The sequence below is a fragment of the Mus caroli genome, chromosome 16 (genome assembly GCF_900094665.2).
Source record: "Mus caroli chromosome 16, CAROLI_EIJ_v1.1, whole genome shotgun sequence".
Lineage (NCBI taxonomy): Eukaryota > Metazoa > Chordata > Mammalia > Rodentia > Muridae > Mus > Mus caroli.
In genome coordinates, this window is record NC_034585.1 from 89458584 (window position 1) to 89471488 (window position 12905).

The window sequence follows — 12905 nt, forward strand, 5'->3', positions numbered from 1 at the left end:
GCCCCGCCTCCTCACTGCCCCGCCTCCTCACTGCCCCGCCTCCTCACTGCCCCGCCTCCTCACTGCCCCGCCTCCTCACTGCCCCGCCTCCTCACTGCCCCGCCTCCTCACAGCCGCCAGGGATTCTGTCTCCTCCCAGGGATTGCCCTAAGCCTGCTCCTCCTACCTCATCTTTCATGAGGATGGCTCCCCAATCAGCCCTGCCCCTTGGCTATTCTCTTCCTGTTTCTTTACTGCCTAACTGACTTATACGACCCCACACGTGGCCCTCACCATCAGTGCCTCTCAGACCCTCTCCATACTCCCCACACCTTGTGAGAATGACCTTAATGAATACATTCGTCCCTTGTCTTCTCTCCCTGTTGGGTTCGCTCTTGGGAGGCACAGGTAGGGCACCCTGGAGCAGCAGGAGAATGGGACACTCCTCTTAGGAATGGGCTTAGTTCTTCTCTCCATAACCAGGTCCCATCTGGAGACTCGTCTCATACAGATGTGTTTCTTCCTCTTCTCCCTTTCATGTCCGGGAGGAGATGGGTCCAGCTTTGTCATCCACTGGGTACCTCTCCATCTGTCCCAGTTTTCTTTCTGTTGCTGTGATAAATCCTACAGCCAAGCGTCTTGGGGAGGAAAGGGTTTACCTCACCTTTCAGCTTACATTCCATCACCAAGAGAAGCCAGGTCAGGAACCATGGGGTGATGCTGTGTACTGGTGTGTTCTTTCTAGCTGGCTCAGTTTGCCTTCTTATATAGTCAAGGCCACCTGCCTATGGTTGTCACTGCCCACAGTGGCCAAGGTCTCCTTACAACGATCAGGTCTATGTCCCATAGACTTGCCTACAGGCTACTCCGATGGCTATGGTTCCTTAGTTGAGGTTTTGTCTTCTCAGATGATTCTAGCTTGTGTCACGTTGACGACAATGAAGGCACACACCCTCCCTGGCTGCTCTTCCCTAGCCTTGCCCACATCGCCATAGACTATGTTCTAGTTGCCTTCTATCTCCATCTCTGTCCGCAAAGCTCTGGGTCCAAGCTCTCATGCTTTGCACGTCCCTCTGCATACGTGTGGCTGGTAGCTGCTCAGAAGCCAGTGGCATCTTTGCTCCCTTGGCTTTCACTCCGCTGTGAATAGACACCGACTCTCATGACTCCCTTCTCCTAAAGGTTTTTCCCTGTGGCCTCTTTAACTGGACTGTTTGGGCTCAGAGATAAATGAAAAAAAAAAAAAAAACCACAACAACAACAACAACAACAAAACAAACAACTGTCATTGTAATGAAATACCTAAAGCTGAGTGTATTTTATAAAAAGGCTTCTTCATCCCACAGTTATGGAGACCCAAGGGCATGGTGCCAACATCACCTTGCCTCTGGTGAGGACTTAATACCAGGTAACAACATGGTGGGAGTATATGGCAAGACAGGAAGCCACAGCAGGAAGAGGGGCGGGCTTCTTTGTTTATTCTGATCTTAGGAGAGCTAACCAGATTCCTTTCGTAACGACATCAATTAGTTTTGGACATATGTCTCTGACTTACAAAGGGCAGGGCTGGAGAAGTGCTGAGAGCACAAAGAGGCTGTGCTCCAGAGATAGCCAAGGTTGTACCTCGTGCTGCAGCGGGACTTGGTAATGTGTAAGAGTCACCCAGGTGGTACTGGTTTTGAAGGCATGAAGGGGTCATGCAGAGCAGCTGAGGCTCGGCACTGTGAGAGGCCATGGAAGGCCATTGGTGAAGGTGCAGCCTCAGTTGCAATTGACAGCCCAGGACTGAAGGGGTCATGCAGTGTTTTGGAGATGCTAGTACCATGATATGACCACCAAGAACAGCAAGCAGCAGTGGAATACAGGCAGTTGGAGCCTAGAAGACAACGTGTGTGCTACCAGTTGCTAGCTCCCCATCTTTTAGAGGCCCCATATTACCTACAATAGTTTTGCACTGAGGAGTGAGCTCCTGAAACTTGGTGTCCCAGGGACAGCTCAAATCACATACAAACCACAACACCATCTGAATGGGGGGGGGCGGGGGGGAAGCTAAGGCTGTCTGTCCATCTAGACCTGGCTACCACAGGGAGGCCAGCATCATCACTGAGCTTATCAAGACTGAAGGATGGCGGGTGGGGGCAGTGGGAGAGCTGCAGAGAGGGCGAAGGCTTCAGAGCTGCCACAACTGCTGTGGAGTAACTGAAGCCAGCAGTTATGTGATTGGATGGGATACATTTGGTTTCTCTGACTGGTTGTCTATTAGGGAAGCAGCAGTCAATCAGGCCGGTCGTTACTGCTGAGCTTCCTGGGTTAGCACTGGGCTAGTAGATGACTGACTGCTTGGGTATCTGCTGTGATGAAGGGTTGGTTTCCTAGGCAAGTAGCCATGTGGGTACCGTTTCGTATATGGACTGTTTGCTTGCCTACTCATTCTCTCAGATTGCCCTGAATCTCAAAAGAGACTCTGGGCTTTTCGCAGTATCGAGACTGAAAGATGACAGAACTTCTGAGGTTCGACTGAATGCATTTGCATTATGATATGGCCATGGACTGTGGGGTCAGTGCCTGGAGTGTGGGCTGAAGTGTACCCCAGAGGTTTGAATATTTGAACACTTGGTGCACAGTTGATGGTGCTACTTGTGGAGGTTTACGATGTCTGGCCTCGATAAAAGAGATATGTCACTGGGGGCAGGCTTCGAGAGTATATAGCCTCACCCCACTTGGTTTGCTTCTTTTGCTTTCTGCTTGCCCTTGAGGGTGTGAGCTTTCATCTTCCTGCTACACCTTCTATACCTGCCTGATGTGATGGCCACCTGACACGGTGGACTCTCCTCCCTTCGGAACCATAAGCCTGAAGAAACTTTTATTAGTTGCCTTGATCATGGTGTACAGAAAAGTAATTAAGACATCCTTCTCTGTTAAGTGGTAGGGTAGAAGAGATTACAGAAAGTGCCTTAATTTGCCCCGGATCTCCGACCTTCAAAACTTGGATCTTTTAGAATTTTTCCTTCACTTATCAAGCAATTTCCCTCTGAATAAATGAGGGAGAAGCAAGAGCACACAGTTTCTGAAGATCATGAACCTAGTGCTGTGCACAGTGCCTGAGACCACAAGAGCCCAGGGAATAGTTTCTGAATGAATGAATGAAGTCACTTCCTTTCTTCAAGATTCACCATTTGGAATGGCAGATTACAGGGAGGAAAGGACTGGAGTTTACAGTATGGTAGGCAGGATGGTCCTGAAAACACTGTCATGGTTTCAATATGAGGTATACTCTGAAGGGCTCCTATGCTGCGGGCTTGAATCCCAGGGGAGCACTATTCGGAGTCGGGGCTATGGGCAAAGAGATTGGATCACTAGGATTCTGGCTTCATCGGTATCTCCTGAGGGGCTCAAACTTGATGGCACTGTTGGACAGTAGTCAAAGGAATCGAGTTTACTAGGGGTATTCCCTGGAAGAATGAGCCTCTTCCTCCTCCTCCCCCCTCATCTTCTTCCTCCTTTTTCTCTTCCTCTTTCTGATCCTCCCCCTCCTTCTCTTTCCTCTTCCTCCTTTTCTTCCTCCTAGTCCTACTTCTTCCCCTTTCTCCTCTTCCTTGTTCTTCCTCCTTCCTTCCCCCTCATCCCCATTTTCCTCCTCCCCCCTCTTCTTCCTCCCTCCTTTTCTTCCCCCTCTTCCCCCTCCTCTTCTTCCTGCCCATCCCTCTTTCTCTCCCTGCCCCCTTCATGGGATATTTTTCCAGAATAAATCAACTGATTCACCATAGGCCGAGACCTCTAAGACTAAGCAGAAATGACTACTTCTTCCCCTCAGCTGTTCTATTGGATTGTTTGTCACAGTAACAAAAATATTACTCATACTGGTGCTCATACCCTTACCCCTGGAATCTATGGATATGTGTGTGATACTGTGAAAGGGGGAATTGAGGTTGAAGATGTCACCAAGGCTGCCAATCAGGAAGATTCTGGGCCACTGGGTCAGTGTCGTCACAAGGGTACTGATAAGTGGAGGATGGAGACAGATGAGGGAGCAAGGGAGTGAGGGAAAGTGAGAGAAAGGGAATAGAGAGAGGGAATTGACCTACATTACAGGCTTTGGAGCCACGAGACAAGGATGTGGGTGCTCTCCGGGAGATGTACCACCACGCTAGTGCCTTAGTTCCATTACTACTGTGGTGATAAAACACCATGACCCAGGCAACTCAGAGAAAGGAGAGAGAGAGAGAGAGAGAGAGAGAGAGAGAGAGAGCCTGCAGATACAGGATGCTGAGGGCTTATACCTGCAAGCACAAAGCAGAGAGAGTAAACTTGGCATGGTATGAACTCTCAAATGCCAGCTCTCAACCACACACTTCCTCCCACAAGGGCATACAACATGCCATCAGTTGGGAACCAAGTTTTCAAATGCCCGAGACTATGAGGCAAGTGGGGTGGAAGCCCCACGGCTTGGAAGTCAGTTATGTCCTGGAACCCGGCAGAGGTAGCACAGCCCTGATGAAATTTCATACTCAGTCTGGTAAGACCCGTGCTAGAGTTTCACCTGCAGGCTTGCTAGATGATGTATTGTGTTGTCTTTATGAAGCTTATCCTGCCAACATTAGGGCACTAGCACAAGGTGTTATGAGGATTTCTTGAGAAAAGGTCATAGGGTGAGACCTTGGGAGGCATGGTAAAAGTCGCAGAGGGTTTAGTGGGTGCAGAGGAGCAACCACCCAAGTAGATCGTGTAGACTTAGGAGGGAAGACCTATTCCTACAATTTACAGAGTGATGGAAACCACTTGGGCCGTTTGAACAACCCAAGGGTGTCTCTCAGTAGTGGCTGATGCAAACCAGAGCCCCAAACCTGGACAGCAGGTGCTCAGAGCCAGTTAATTGGATCTGGAAAAATTATGGGTTATGCTGGATTTTACACCTGTGGATGGTGAGTGGGTTTCCAGCTGCTGTGCTTATTGAAGTTTTCCTAAAAGAAACGCTAATTGCTGCAAAATTGCACTTGTCAGAGTGAGCGCACAGAGAGCCACGTTTCCAGTTCTGTTTTTCACAGGGAGGGAGTGGATGGGCAAGAAGGAGAGACTGGGTTCAAGGGTTTTGAGGGTGTTGGGAGAGGAGACTGAGAACGAGATATGTGAGAATCCGTTGCTGGATCTCAGCAGTGCTTTCATTCAGTCCAGCTCAGAGGGAACACAACAGAGCTAAGTATATTGGTAATCCAGGTAACAGGGTTAGCTGTCGCATGATTTGAAGGTCCGTGTTCTTCCAGTGTGAGCTGGAGCCTGCCTTCTTTACTCATGAACTCTTAACCCCCTGCATGCTTCCTGGATCTTGGACAGTTGTTCCAGAAACTAGAAGTTTATTTCTTTATTTAGGACATAGATTCACACTTGCTTTGTAATACCCAAGGCAGACTGGTACTCTGCACTCTCCCACTGAGGCCCCCGCCAAAGACTCCAGAGTCTCCAAGCTGCAGCCACAGGGGAAGGACGTAAAGACAAAGCTGCAGGACAAACCTGAGGTAGTCTACAGTCTTCTCTGCATTCTCTGGCTTACTCTGCGGAGGCCAAGAGTCTTGAGCAGCCAAGTGGTATTTCACCCCCATATATATGCATACATATATTAACACACATATGTGTGTGTATGAATGTATTAACACACACAAATATGTATGTGTGTGTATTTACATGCACATATGTATGCATGAGTATTTACATGCACATATGTATGCATGTGTATTTACATGCATATATGTATGTATATTTACACACATATATGCATGCACATGCATTTATTATACACATGCATGTACACATGTATTTATACACACATATGTATAAAAATGTGCATAAACGTACACAATACATGTATGTGTGTATGAACACACATGTATTTGCATGTATTTACACATATATTTATTTACACACATATTTTATGTCAGTTTTCTTTAGCTATAGGCTCTATACCTGAAGATTCAATTAGCCGAAACTTACAAATATTCGAAAGGTTTATGACTGACCATGAACAGAATATTTCCCTTTAACTAATAGGTAATAACACCTATTAGTGCTTATCATGCATGCACATCATCAGCAGACAATTAATGCATAGAAGAAGACGAAGGTCTCAGTGACTTTTGTGGGTAAGAGGAATGAACTCTATGTCCTCATACTCTGTTCCTTCAAATGGCTTTTTACCTCCACAGGTAATATGCAACCATCATGCTATGTATCCATCTCTATATCATAGAGCTATGTCACCTGCAATTGGTCCTTGGACATCTAGACTTTAGCATTTCCCATGGATTCTGAAACCAATCTCCTATTGGTTCTGAGGGACAGTATGCGTGTGTGTATGTGTGCATACCTTATGTAGCTGATGTTTGATCAGGGAACACTAATTTTAGATACATTTAGAATAATTTATGCAACTCCTCAGTTTTGCACTGGACATGAGGTTATTCATGAGATGTAAGAGGAAGGGATGAGTAATGGCAGCCATTATGTCACTTCCTCTTAGCTGGCTGTGGGTGTGTCTTTTTCCAGGGAGTTTGCAGTAGCATGACATTGCCCTGGCTGGCTTTGTGCATGGGGAAGAGCCAGGACCAGACTTGCTGGGGGAGTGGTTGAGTAGAGAACAATATTCCCTGGGGAACATAGGGCAAGTGCCTACATAGCCTGAAGAGGTACAGTGTGTGGTTCCTTGCTCAGGATTTCAAAGGGGTCCTCATTAGCCTGTGGGAGAAGAAGCTATTGCACCAGCCAGGACCTCAGCCATTATCTGTGCTGTAGAGACAAGGATAGATTAAACCACTGTGGCCATTTTCCAACAGGGTGTAGACCACACTGTAAAAAGGCTTCATGCGTAATCACCATGTTATTTTATGGTTTAGAACTTCAATGAATACCAAGGACATTTGAATTTAGAGGGGTCATGATCCCATGTAATTTCTAGGCTATTAGCTCAAGGGATTGAATTATAAAGATGTTGAAATTTGAAAATCAGTCTCAAGTGGGGAAGCCATATGAATCAAATAGATTTACCTGGGTCAAACCCAGTCCAGGCTCCTTTTCCTGTTGCTGTGTTACAACACTCTGGCAAAAGCAACTTAAAGAAGAAAGAATTTATTCTGGCTCAGGGTTCAAGACTACAGTCTATCATCATGGGGAAGTCAAGACAGTGACAGCCTGAAGGATATGGTCACATCACATCCATAATCCAGAAGCAGAGAATAGTGAATGCTCTTGCTTAGCTAGCTTCTTCCCTTTCATGAAGTTAAGGATACAAGCCTAGGGAATAGTGCCTCCCACCGTAGACAGGTTTTTCTTCCAGCATTAATCTAAGATAATCCCCCACAGAGGGTCTCCAAGGTCATTCTGGATATCATCAATTTGACAATTGAGATTATTCATTACAAACTCAACATAAAAAGGAGAGGCAATCGTATGTTATAATGGAAACCCTAACAGTAGGACATCGGTCACAGAAAGTCTGTCACCAACTTTGCTACTGATCCCAGCTGAGGAGATTGCTTCAGATTGTCTTTGTGATCCTCTTCACTTTGCCTTTAGGACACTGCCTCACTGAACTGTGGGGCAGTGGACTCTGCCACCAGATAGAACTGGTAAGGTTGTAGCAAGTTCAAGAACCCTGACAAATCTCAGAGTTAAAAATGGCAAGAGTTTGAACTAGCTCCCAACTAGGTTCCTGTCCTGTGACCATGACACTCTTCTAGAAAGACCACGACAACCAGTCATATAGGGACAACACCTGAAGTCCTTCCCCATGCAAACAGAGCATCCCTAACATCTCAGACTGAGCCAATGGGAGGCATCTACCCATATCCCATCCCACCTCAAAAATCTTTATAAGGTCCCTGTCCACAGTGCACGAGTTATTTCACCAAAGGTCATTTGAGGTTGCCTGTCATCTTACTCCAGGGATGAGGTTTCTTTCCTGAAGCTTTTGTTACTGGATCTCAACCCTACCCAACAAGCTGGGTGCGCTTGATCGAAGCTACTACTTACTACCAGCTGACTCCAGCTCTACTAGCTGCCTGCTGCATCTCACTGCTTCCCACCAACTCCGAGGCAGCGATAGACAGAGGTCTGGAAGAGGAAGAGGTCGGGCAGCCTGCCCTGTTCTGGCTTCACCACAGAGAGCTGTAATTCAACTTTGGTCATTCTAGCCGTGCCAGAGCCCTATGAGATCTCTCCTTCCAGCCTCCAGCTGGCTGGGCTAAGGATCCCCTGTGGGCTGTGCCTTGGTAGGCAGACTAGCACTGAATCTCTTTAAAAGCACACATGATTCACTGTGGCTCATATGTCACCTTGCAGTTTGAGTCTTTGGAGAAGATCTGTCTGTTATTTTAATTTGATGGGGGATCTCCACCAGCATTTTTCAGGGGGATAATCTACTGAGACAGAATGGAATGAAAGATGACTTTGGAGAAACAGTGATGAGATTTGTCAAAGGTGGTTAATTGTGCTTGCCCCAGTGCCTGGCGCCATTGCTGAGAGGGCTCCTAACTCATGTAAGTTTGGTTAGTTAGAGTTAGTTAGTTACTTAGTCCATGAAATGGTCCATAATTGTTTAACCCAATCACCAGTCTAAACCTTTAACTATGGGAGAATGCATTTTTATTTGCATATTTGTATCTTTTGTATAAAGCCACATAAATTCAATGCTCTTATCAGAAACTAAAACTTGGAAAGAACAGAAAACTGGGGTATGGGGCAATGGCTCAGCAGTTAAGATCACTTGCTGTTCTTGCAGAGGACTCAGGTTTGTCTCTGAGCACCCTCATGGTGGCTCATAACTTTAGTTGCATGAATTCTGATGCCCTCTTCTGGCCTCCACAGGTACTACATACCTATGGTACATGCACATACAAGCAAACAAAACCACTCCTACACACAAAATAAAAATAATCCTTAAAAAGACTAAAGAATGGAAACTTGCCTGCTATTGTTCTTTGAATTTACACATTCACAAAAAACCCTTGTTAAGTGTTTAGAGTTAAGAGAATTTAAAAACGAAACCTTGAAGTTCTGATGTGAGAGAATTCTGTTTGCTTTTCATGAAGACTCTATTGAAACCAGTGCGAGAGGTGGAGGAGTAGTTTTTTTTTTTTTTTCTGGAGCATACTGCCTAAAGCAAGTTCAAGCAGCAGCCAGAAACAGCAGCTCTCACACACAGAAGGGTACAACCTCTGCCTTCTTTCTCACTAGAGGTTGCTAATTGTCTGACTTCTCCCTGGAATTCTTTAAGCCTGAAGTAATTCACCGTGGGGCTGCAGTATGGTTTGTCCTGCGCTGCTGGACATTTTATTAGCAATCCATGCAAGGTGCTCCCTGCAGAATGGCTAAGAGCTCAGACTTGTTCTCTCTTGTGGTCCTGTTGCGCCCTGGGAGATCTGGATGGAAGCTGGAAGCTTCCTGGTATAATTATGTGCCTGTTTTCACACTAACAGTTAAGCGTGCCCTGGGATCGTCGTGCAAAGGTGGGACATTGCTGTGTCCGGATCCTGTTTGCACTTGCTGAGTGAGGTGAGAAGCGAGAGAGGTGTCCTGCTGGACAGCTCTAGTGGGCGGGGCTGGACAGTTCTGGTGGGCGGGGCTAGAAGCTCTAGCAGGCGGGGCTGGCAGGCATCCAGCTGTGCGGGAGCTCCAGCTCTGCAGTGTGCTCTTTCCAAATGTACTGGGTTTAGGGGGAGGCTCAGGAGGCTGCTGACTAAAGGGCAGTTCTAGAGCAGAGCCCTTGAATTGGCTGTGGGCTGTAACGTCTTCCTTCCAAATCTTCACCAGAAGGGGTACTGCTGCAGAACATTGATGAATGGGTCCTGTGTTCTAAAGTGTTCTGAAGTCTTCCACCTCAGAGAGAGAGAGAGAGAGAGAGAGAGAGAGAGAGAGAGAGAGAGAGAGAGGAGGGAAGAGTGGGAAGAGAGAGGGAAGAGAGGGAAGTGGAGGGGGACAGGGAGGGAAGAGGAGGGGACAGGGAGAAAGAGAGAGAGGGAGAGAGAGAGAAAAGGGACAGGTGAACCTCTGACCCCTGGTATGATTACGTGTCTGTTCTCACACTAACAGTTAAGAGTGCCCTGGGATGATTGTGCAAAGAGGGACATCCCTGTGTTTGGATCCTGTTCTCAATGGACTTTCAAAGAAGGCTGGCATCAGATGGGCCAGCCAGATGTGGATGTGTCTAATAAAGATTCCTCTGTAAACAGTGGCTGCGTCACACAGTCAAACCCATCTGCCGAAGTCCAAATGGGAGCTAAAGGGAGGACCATAGAAGCCACAGAAGCTGAGGGAATAGCGAGGTATTTCCCTCTTCAGTATCTGCAACAGGCAGGCACTTGGAGGGAGGAGGAAGAGGAGGCAAAAGGCAAAGAGTAGTGTGGGCTGGCAGGGTGCAGAGGCTGGGCCCACCATGGTGGACAGTGCTAGCAGGCTTATAGAGGCCCCACCACTGGTTACAGTAAGGCTTATTGATAAATGAGGCTCCAGTTCCCAACACATCTGCCTAGATGGCCATGGATACTCTTAAACAGACCCCACAGGCCCGAGGCAGCCCACAGGAAAGCTACAAAGAACTTTACTGCCTAGCTTCTTCTCTCTGGGACCTCGACTCAGGCTGGTCCTGATGACACAGCATCAAGATCTACAACTGAAGGATGATTCTGGGTGTTACAGGGAGCTGATGGGATGTGGTAACATGGAAGGCCTCTGTCCCCAGAAGGATGGAAAAGTAGGGAGGCTCTGATCCTGCCCCTGGAGGGATCTACACCCAGATTGGCATGCAAGAAAAATCCATATACAGGCATTTAAGATAGCAGATACATTAAACTGTCAAGACGAGGGGAGACTATGCGATGTCAGGGTTGAACAGTGAAGAGGGTGGTGTGACTGGGCAGGGAGCACAGGCGAGGGCTGAGGGAGAGAGCCTGACCTGGAGGCCCAGTGCTGAGCAGCATAAGAGTCCTTTCAAACATGAGCATCAAATGCTGCATTGTGTAGCCAGGGGAGGAAGGGAAGCTTGCACGCATTCCTGAACACCTATGGATTGCCTTAGGGTCCCAGATGGCACTTCCTGTCTTGCAGGCTGCTGTGACTGTAGAACCTCCCTAGTTCCCTGTGATTGAGACATTTGAGATCACATCTGCTGCCCTTCCTGGGGACCGCGGTGATGAGGATCAACCGTGGTGGGAGAAAACATCTTCCAGGTGTGGCCTGTAAATGTGCCTGAGTGTTCTGTGCACACGGTGAGGATGTCTCAGCCAAACCCATATGAAATAGCTCCATGTAGGAACTCAGGTTTCTAATACCAGTTCTAGGGAGATAGAGACATGTGGGCCTCTGAGGTTAGCCTGCCAGCCGGCCTGCCTCACTGAACTCGAGAATTAAAAGTAAAAGTGCCTCTGTGTGAAGAAATGGGTATTGTGAGCAACTAAGGAAGGTGCTGGACGTTTATCTCTGGCCTCCAAATGTAAGCATACACATATATGTATACACTTGCATGTACACAATGCATGTATACACGTGTATGCACACACATATATGTACACACATTATGCACACACATGTGAAGTGCCTGTGCATGTATACACACACTGCTGTGATACACTCAATGATAAAATATGCATGCCAGGAAGAGAGCTTAAGGAAAAGTTTTTTTTTTTTTTTTCTCACGGACCTCAGTGAAACCTACTCTGAAATCTAAGGAAGGAAACTCAAACTGTCTTAGAGGATTAAGTATGTGATATCTCTGAAGGCAGAGAATTCACTTGTGGGAAGAAGCTGAATTAAAAGAACATGGCTGACTGTCTAGTCTCTCATTCTCCATTTCTGGAATATCTGTGTCATAACAGAGGCACAGGGACACGGGCAGCCATTCTCAAAGACAGTGAAGAAGAGAGGTGCCTGGGGTAGAAGGTCTCCTTCTGAGGACTTTCTTTGTTGTCTTGCCTCCCACAGAAATCTTCAAATGCTACCAGAGAGCTTTATATCTGGAGTTCAAAGTCTAAAAACGAAACCTGAAGAAGACTGAAAAAAAGCAAGCAAGCAAGCAAACAAGGAGATGCAGGCTGTCTCACAGGTGGACAGGCTAAGGGCGGTAAGTGTTTCTTCTGTGTTTCCCTATAGGAGTGGCTGGAGGAAGAAGGGCTCCAAGCTATTCATAGATTAGGTATCCTTTGCTGAGAGACTTGCACAGGCACCTCTCTGCCTTAACACAGCTGAGCTGAGCTGACCTGGGGGTTCTCTGCCTCCTTATGAGAGGTAATGAATGCCAAGTGAGGTAGATGGTCCTGGGAGGGGTGGGTTCAGGCTGAGGGGCTGGAGATGGGGTGTGATGGAGGCATGGAGTGTAAGTGGGGATGGATGGATGCTCAGCTCCTCACAGGCATAGCTCAGACTGAGCTTTCAGCCCTCAGGGAGACCCCTGAGGCGAGCGTTTCACGTTGCAGCAGTGCAGTGCACTGCATGCAGCCGGCATTTAGCAGCTCTGCGGGTCACTCAGCAGAGGCAGAGAAGGAAAACAAATGCCCAAGGGGTCAGCTTCATCGAGATGCAATCACGCCGGACTCTTGGGTTCCGTGGGTTGGTGGACATCACTGCAACCCGCACTTGTGAATGGGGAGGTGGTGCCAATCTGTGGGTGTCCCAGGGCTGATAGAATAAAGGGCTCATGTGCTGTCAGATCGCAGTTTCCTGGCCTGAAAAGATGGCTCAGGTAGTGAAGTACTCACTTCCCAGAAGCTACATAAAGAAGGCCAGGCATGGTGGTGTGTGCTCATAATCTGGTTCTGGGAAGGTAGAGATGGGCAGGTCCCTGGGGTTCAATGGCCAACCTGCCTAAATTATTTGATGAGTTTCAGGCCAATGAGAGGTGTATGTGTGTGTGTGAGAGAGAGAGAGAGAGAGAGAGAGAGAGAGAG

General features: G+C 47.6%; 1 protein-coding gene across 3 annotated transcripts in view; it reads right to left on the minus strand.

Moving 5' to 3' along the window:
- Kcnj6 (potassium voltage-gated channel subfamily J member 6) overlaps window positions 1-12905 on the minus strand; it is a 254882-nt gene that overhangs the window by 117560 nt on the left and 124417 nt on the right. The gene's annotated exons all lie outside the window — the stretch shown is intronic.